The following is a 7,364-nucleotide window of genomic DNA, read 5'->3' on the forward strand; positions in this document are numbered from 1 at the left end:
TCATTCCCTCAGTCTATGGGCCATCTCTATAAAATGTTTCTTGAGTTCATTTAGTCTCTGACTTTGGGCTCCATCTGTCTTTCTGTGCGGGAGGGATGGTGTGAAGTCTGCTCAGTCAGCAGGGCAGGATCGGGCTTCGGTGCGATGTGGCAGGCGGGTGACACTGGGCGCAGCAGAAGGATGGTGGGCACTGTTGGATTGTTGCATGCTGAAGTCAGTTCTGTTTGCATCACTACTGTGCTTCACTCACTTTTATCAAAGTTCATTCTTGCTTGATCTAAGTGATTCTTACTGTAATACCACTGACGTAGCATATAACAATTATAGTAATGATAACATACAGCAGCAGGGTTATATAGCAACTGACATCATACAGTTTAATTCTGGCTATTCTTACCCAGAATCAAATCCCCTTGAGGTTCACATTGGACATTCCCATCCTTCCACATCACCCACCAAGTGCATCCAGGTCCTTGAGCAAAAGCAATCCCATGGATGGGTTTGCCTTTGCCTGAGGCAGGAGTAACCCAGACTGTCTTCCCTAACTTTTTTTTTTTATGTGCACTACAGGAACTTTATCCCCTTCTACAGTACGTAAAAGTTCTGACTGGGCAGGGCTAGCCCAATTGGCAGATCCTCTGGTGTTGACTAGCCAGGTGGCTTTTGCTAAATGTGTATCCCAATGTTTGAAGGTTCCACCCTGCCCCCATTGCTCTCAGTATAGTCTTTAACAGTCCATTGTATGGTTCGATTTTCCCAGATACTGGTGCATGATAGGGGATGTGATATACCCACTCAATGCTATGCTCTTTGGCCCAGGTGTCTATGAGGTTGTTTCGGAAATGAGTCCAATTGTCTGACTCAATTCTTTCTGGGGTACCATGTCACCATAAGACCTGCTTTTCAAGGCCCAGGATAGTGTTCCAGGCAGTGGCATGGGGCATGGGATATGTTTCCAGCCATCTGGTGGTTGTTTCCACCATTGTAAGCACATGGCACTTGCCTTGGCAAGTTTATGGGACCGTGATGTAGTCAACCTGCCAGGCCTCCCCATATTTGTATTTCAGCCATCGCCCTCCATATCACAGGGGCTTTAACCGCTTGGCTTGCTTGATTGCAGCATGTTTCCTGTTCATGGATAACTTGTGTGATAGTGTCCATGGTCAAGTCCACCCCTTGATCACGAGCCCATCTGCATGTTGCATCTCTTCCCTGATGGCCTGAGGTGTCATGGGCCCACCGAGCCATAAATAATTCACTCTTAGGTTGCCAGTCAAGATCCACTTGAGCCACTTCAATCTTGGCAGCCTGATCCACATGCTGGTTGTTTTGATGTTCTTCAGTGGCCCGACTCTTGGGTATGTGAGCATCTAACAGATGTACTTTTACAGCCAGATTCTCTAGCTGGGCAGCAATATCTTGCCATAATGGGGCAGCCCAGATGGGTTACAGCTTCCATTGCTGTAACCACCCCCACAGGGCACTTCCCACCATCCATGAGTCAGTACAGAGATAGAGCACTGGCCACTTTTCTCATTCAGCAATGTCTAAAGCTAGCTGGATGGCTTTCACCTCTGCATACTGACTCAATTCACCTTCTCCTTCAGCAGTTTCTGCGACTTGTTGTGTAGGACTCCATACAGCAGCCTTCCTCCTCCCATGTTTTCCTACAGTGCGACAGGACCCATCAGTGAACAGGGCATATTGATTCTCATTTTCTGGCAGTTTATTATACAGTGGGGACTCTTCAGCCTGTGTCACCTCCTCCTCCGGTGATGTTCTAAAATCTTTGCCTTCTGGCCAGTCCGTGATGACTTCCACAATTCCTGGGCGACTGGGGTTTCCTATTTGAGCGCGTTGTGTGATCAGTGCAACCCACTTACTCCACGTGGCATCAGTTGCATGATGTGTAGAGGAGACCCTCCCTTTGAACATCCAGCACCGGCAGTTGGGGTGCTAAGAGGAGCTGTGTTTCAGTACCAACCACTTCTGAGGCAGCTTGAACTCCTTCATATGCTGCCAATATCTCTTTTTCAGTTGGAGTGTAGCGAGCCTCGGATCCTCTGTATCCCTGACTCCAAAACCCCAGGGGTCGGCCTCGGGTCTCCCCAGGTGCTTTCTGCCAGAGGCTCCAGGTAGGGCCATTCTCCCCGGCTGTGGTGTAGAGCACAATTTTAATATCTTGTCCTGCCCAGACTGGCCCAAGGGCTACTGCATGAACAATCTCCCGTTTAATTTGTTCAAAGGCTTGTTGTTGCTCAGGGCCCCATTTAAAATCATTCTTCTTCTGGGTGACTTGGTAGAGAGGGCTTACAATCAGACTGTAATTTGGAATATGCATCCTCCAAAAACCCACAACACCTAAGAGGGCCTGTGTTTCCTTTTTATTAGTCGATGAAGACATAGCTGCTATTTTGTCAATCATGTCCATTGGGATCTGACAACGTCCACCTAGCCATTTTATTCCTAAAAATTGGATCTCCTGTGCAGGTCCCTTGACCTCAACTTCTTTTGTGGCAAAACTGGCTTTCAGAAGGATTTGGATTATTTTCTTCCCTTTCTCAAAACCTTTTTCTGCTGTATTGCCCCATATGATGATGTCATCAGTGTATTGCAGGTGTTCCAGAGCTTTACCCTTCCCCAGTGCAGTCTGGATTAGTCCATAGCAAATGGTGGGGCTGTGTTTCCACCCCTGGGGCAATCGATTCCAAGTGTACTGGACACGTCTCCAAGTGAAAGCAAACCGTGGCTGGCACGCTGCTGCCAGAGGGATTGAGAAAAACGCATTAGCAATATCAGTTGTGTTGTATCACTTGGCTGCCTTCAACTCCAGTTCGTATTGAAGTTCTAGCATGTCCAGCTCGGCAGCACTCAGTGGCAGCGTGACTTCATTCAGGCCACGATAGCCAACTGTTAGTCTCCACTCTCCATATGGGACTATATACAGCAAGTGAGGTGATACATAACAGAACTCTAAAAACAAGCGCCACAACTCTAAGAGCTCATAAATTGACACTGTGACCAGCAACTATTAAGCTAATGTAATGAATGCTTGTAACAAATTTGTTTTAACATGCTCTGGTCAGATCTGTCATTATCTCAACCCTTCATCCCCCACGTTGGGTGCCAAAATGGACTGTCGTGGTTTAACCCCAGCCAGCAGCTAAGCACCATGCAGCCACTCACTCACCGCCCCCCCCCCCCAGTGGGGTAGGGGGGAGAATCAGGGGAAAAAAAAAGTAAAATTTGTGGGTTGAGACAAGAACAGTTTAATAGAACAGAAAGGAAGAAACTAATAATGATAATAATAACAATAATAAAATGACAATAATAGTAAAATGATTGGAGTTTGCAAAACAAGTGATGCACAATGCAATTGCTCACCACTCGCCAACCAATGACCAGTTAGTTCCTGAGCAGCGATCCACTCCCCCAAGCCAACTCCCCCCAGTTTATATACTGGGCATGACATCACATGGTATGGAATACCTTTTTGGCCAGTTTGGGTCAGGTGCCCTGGCTGTGTCCCCTCCCAACTTCTTGTGCCCCTCCAGCCTTCTTGCTGGCTGGGAATGAGAAGCTGAAAAATCCTTAGTATAAACACTGTTTAGCAACAATTGAAAACATCAGTGTGTTATCAACATGCCTTTTACACTGAATCCAAAACATGACACTATACCAGCTACTAGAAAGAAAATTAATTCTATCCCAGCTGAAACCAGAACAGGGTGTAAGCAAGGATGGGTAACTTGAGAGAAACACAAAGACGTTCTCCAAGCATCCAGGGATGAAGTTACAGAAGCTAAAGCTCAACTGGAGTTGAATCTGGTCAGGGATGTCAAAGAGTGGTGGGTTGACCCTGGCTGGATGCCAGGTGCCCACCAAAGCCACTCTATTACTCCTTGCCCTCAGCTGAACAGGGGAAAGAAAATATGACGAAAACCTCGTGGGTTGAGATAAGGACAGGGAAAGATCACTCACCAATTACTGTCACAGGCAGAATAGACTCAACTTGGGGAAATGAGTTTAATTTATTACCAAGCAAATCAGAGGAGGATAATGAGAAATAAAACCAGATCTTAAAACACCTTTCCCTCCCACGCCTCCCTTCTTAACAGGCTTAACTCCACTCCTCATTTCTTTACCTCCTCCCACCCTGAGCAGCACAGGGGGATGGGGTTTACAGTCAGTTCATCACACCTTGTCTCTGCCGCTCCTTCCTCCTCAGGGGGAGGACTCCTCACTCTTCCCCTGCTCCAGTGTGGGGTCCCTCCCATGGGAGACAGTCCTCCATGAACTTCTCCAACGTGAGTCCTTCCCATGGGCTGCAGTTCTTTGTGAACTGCTCCAGAGTGGGTCCTTCCCACGGGCTGCAGTCCTTCAGGCACAGACTGCTCCAGTGTGGGTGCCCCACAGGGTCACAATTCCTGCCAGAAAACCTGCTCCAGTGTCGGCTCCTCTCTCCACAGATCCACAGGCCCTGCCAGGAGCCTGCTCCAGCGCGAGCTTCCCACAGGGTCACAGTCTCCTTCAGGAACCCACCTGCTCTGGCGTGGGGTCCTCCCCGGGCTGCAGGTGGGTATCTGCTCCCCCATGGACCTCCAGGGGCGGCAAGGGAATCTCTGCTCCGGCGCCTGGAGCACCTCCTCCCCTCCTTCTTCACTGACCTGGGGGTCTGCAGGGTTGTTTCTCTTTCTTACTTATTCTCGATCCTCCCTCTGGCTGAAGTTTCTGTTCCACAGCAACTTTTTTCCCTTCTGACATCTGTTATCCAAGAGGCACTACCACTGTCGCTGACAGGCTCGGCCTTGGCTGGCGGCGGGTCCGACTTGGAGCCGGCTGGCATTGGCTCTGTCAGACACAGGGGAAGCTTCCAGCAGCTTCTCACAGAAGCCACCCCTGTAGCCCCCCCACTACCAAAACCTTGCCACACAATACATGAAGGCAAGAAGGGCTTCTATAAGTACATAGGTGGGAAATGCTAGGGAAAATGTGGGCCCGTTGCCGAATGAGATGGGTCACCTGGTTACACAGGACATGGAAAAGGCTGAGGTACTGAATGCCATCTTTGCCTCAGTCTTACTAGCAACACTGGCCTTCAGGAGTCCCAGGTTCCAGCGATGAAGGGGAAAGTCTGGAGCAAGGGAGATGTGCCCTTGGTGGAAGAGGATCAAGTCAGGGAAGACTTAAGCAAACTGGACGGGCAAAATAAGTCCACGGGCTCTGATGAGATGCACCCACAAGTGCTGTGGGAGCTGACGGATGTCATTGTGAGGCCACTCTCAATAATCTTTGATTGATTGGTGACTGGGGGAAGTGCCTGAAGACCAGTGGAAAGCAAATATAACTTCTGTCTTCCAGAAGGGCAAGAAGGAGGATCAAGGGAACTGAAGGCCTGTCAGCCTCACCTCAATCCCATGGAAGATGACAGAGCAGCTAAACCTGGAAACCATTTCCAGGCACATCAACAAGAAAATCATCAGTAGAAGTCAGCATAGCTTCACCAAGGGGAAGTCATAACCAACTTGGTAACTTTTACAATGAAATGACTGGCCTAGTAGATGAGGGGAGCCAGTGGATATTGTCTACCTGGACTTGAGCAAGGCCTTTGGCACTGTCTCCCATAAGATCCTCATACAGAAGCTGTTGATGTATGGGATGGATGAGCAGTGGATGAGGTGGACTGAAAACAGGATGAATGGCCAGGGCCAGAGGGTGGTGGCACAGCATCTAGTTGGAGGCCCGTGACTAGTGGTGTACGCCAGGGGTGAGTACTGGCTCCATTCCTGTGAGACAATTCCAGGAACAATATCTGGATGATGGGACAGCATATACCCTCAGCAAGTTTGCAGATGACACAAAACTGGGAGAAGTAGCTGATACAAGAAAGGATCATGCTGCCATCCACAGGGACCTCAACAGGCTGGAGAAATGGACTGACAGGAACCTCATGAAGTTGAACAAGGGGAAATGCCAAGTCCTACACAAGGGGAGGAACTACCCCAGGCACGAGTACATGCTGGAGGCCACCCAGCTGGAAAGCAGCTGGGCAGAGAAGGAACCTGAGGGTCCTGATGGACACCAAGTTAGACATGAGCCAGTAATGTGCCCTTTTTGGAAAGAAGGCTAATGGTATCCCAGTTGCCAGCAGGTTGAGAGGTGATCCTTCCCCTCTACTCAGCACTGGTGAGGCCACACCTGGAGTACTGTGTCTGGCCTTGGGCTGCCCAATACAAGACAGACATGGACATACTGGAGAGAGTCCAGCAAAGGGCCACAAAAATGCTGAAGGGACTGGAGCATCTCTCCTATGAGGAAAGGCTGGGACTGTTCAGCCTGGAGAACAGAAGGCTCAGGGGGGATGTCAATGTATATAAATACCTGAAGGGAGAGTGCAAGGAGGACGGAGCCAGGCTCTTTCCAGTGGTGCCCAGTGACAGGACCAGAGGCAATGGGCACAAACTGAAACACAGGAGGTTCCCTCTAAACATCAGGAATCACTTTTCACTGTGAGGGTGACTGAGCACTGGCACAGGTTGCCCAAGCAGGTGGTGGAGTCTCCAACCCTTCCAACCGCAGACATCCTGTCATTCTGTGAATAAAACTTGAAAGAACACTTATTTGTTGATTTGGCTTACAAAGCTTCTAATTTGGGAAGACAGGAAAGGCTTAACTAGTTGGCAGCAGCACACGCCTGCTCCCAGACAAGCGAACGGCTCTTCCTGCCCAACAAAGCAGAGGCTGTATCAGAAGAATTTTTTACTACACAGGGAGCAGTTTTATAGGCTAAGGGACACAAAGAAACTGAAGAAGCCTTCACTACCCTGTTTCATAATGCAAGCAGCACCTGTTACAGGTAAAATTGTTAGGCTCCCTTCACTTCAGGAGCAACCATCTCCTTGTATCTTGCTCCATGGGGAGCCAAAGAATTCCCACATAGGTTTCCTACTCGGCCCCTGAAATAAAGCATTTAGCCACCTTTCTCATCAGGATGCATGTAAAGCCTATGCTTTTCCCCCCAACATTCAGATCAAGTTTGCTCAGACTGTCTCTCACAAGTTGCCATGATCCAGAAGGCCATAAGGTTTATTTACAGCTATCCAGTGAACACAATGGAGCCCACATCATCAACAGGAGCTGGAGATGGAGTAACCAGACTTGAGGACTCCCAAAACCCATGCAGACACTAGGCAGAAGTGCAGAAAAGCTGCACCTGAAGAGCATTTATAACTGACTCTTAACATCATTTTTCCTATAAATCTCTGCAACATATTTTCCTTCTCTTCTTATCTCAGACTGAACACTGGTGTTACCAAGCTGCCCTGAATCACAGGCAGGCCCTCTCACCCAAGCTCATGGTTCAA

The sequence above is a fragment of the Aquila chrysaetos genome, chromosome Z (genome assembly GCF_900496995.4).
Source record: "Aquila chrysaetos chrysaetos chromosome Z, bAquChr1.4, whole genome shotgun sequence".
NCBI classification, from domain to species: domain Eukaryota; kingdom Metazoa; phylum Chordata; class Aves; order Accipitriformes; family Accipitridae; genus Aquila; species Aquila chrysaetos.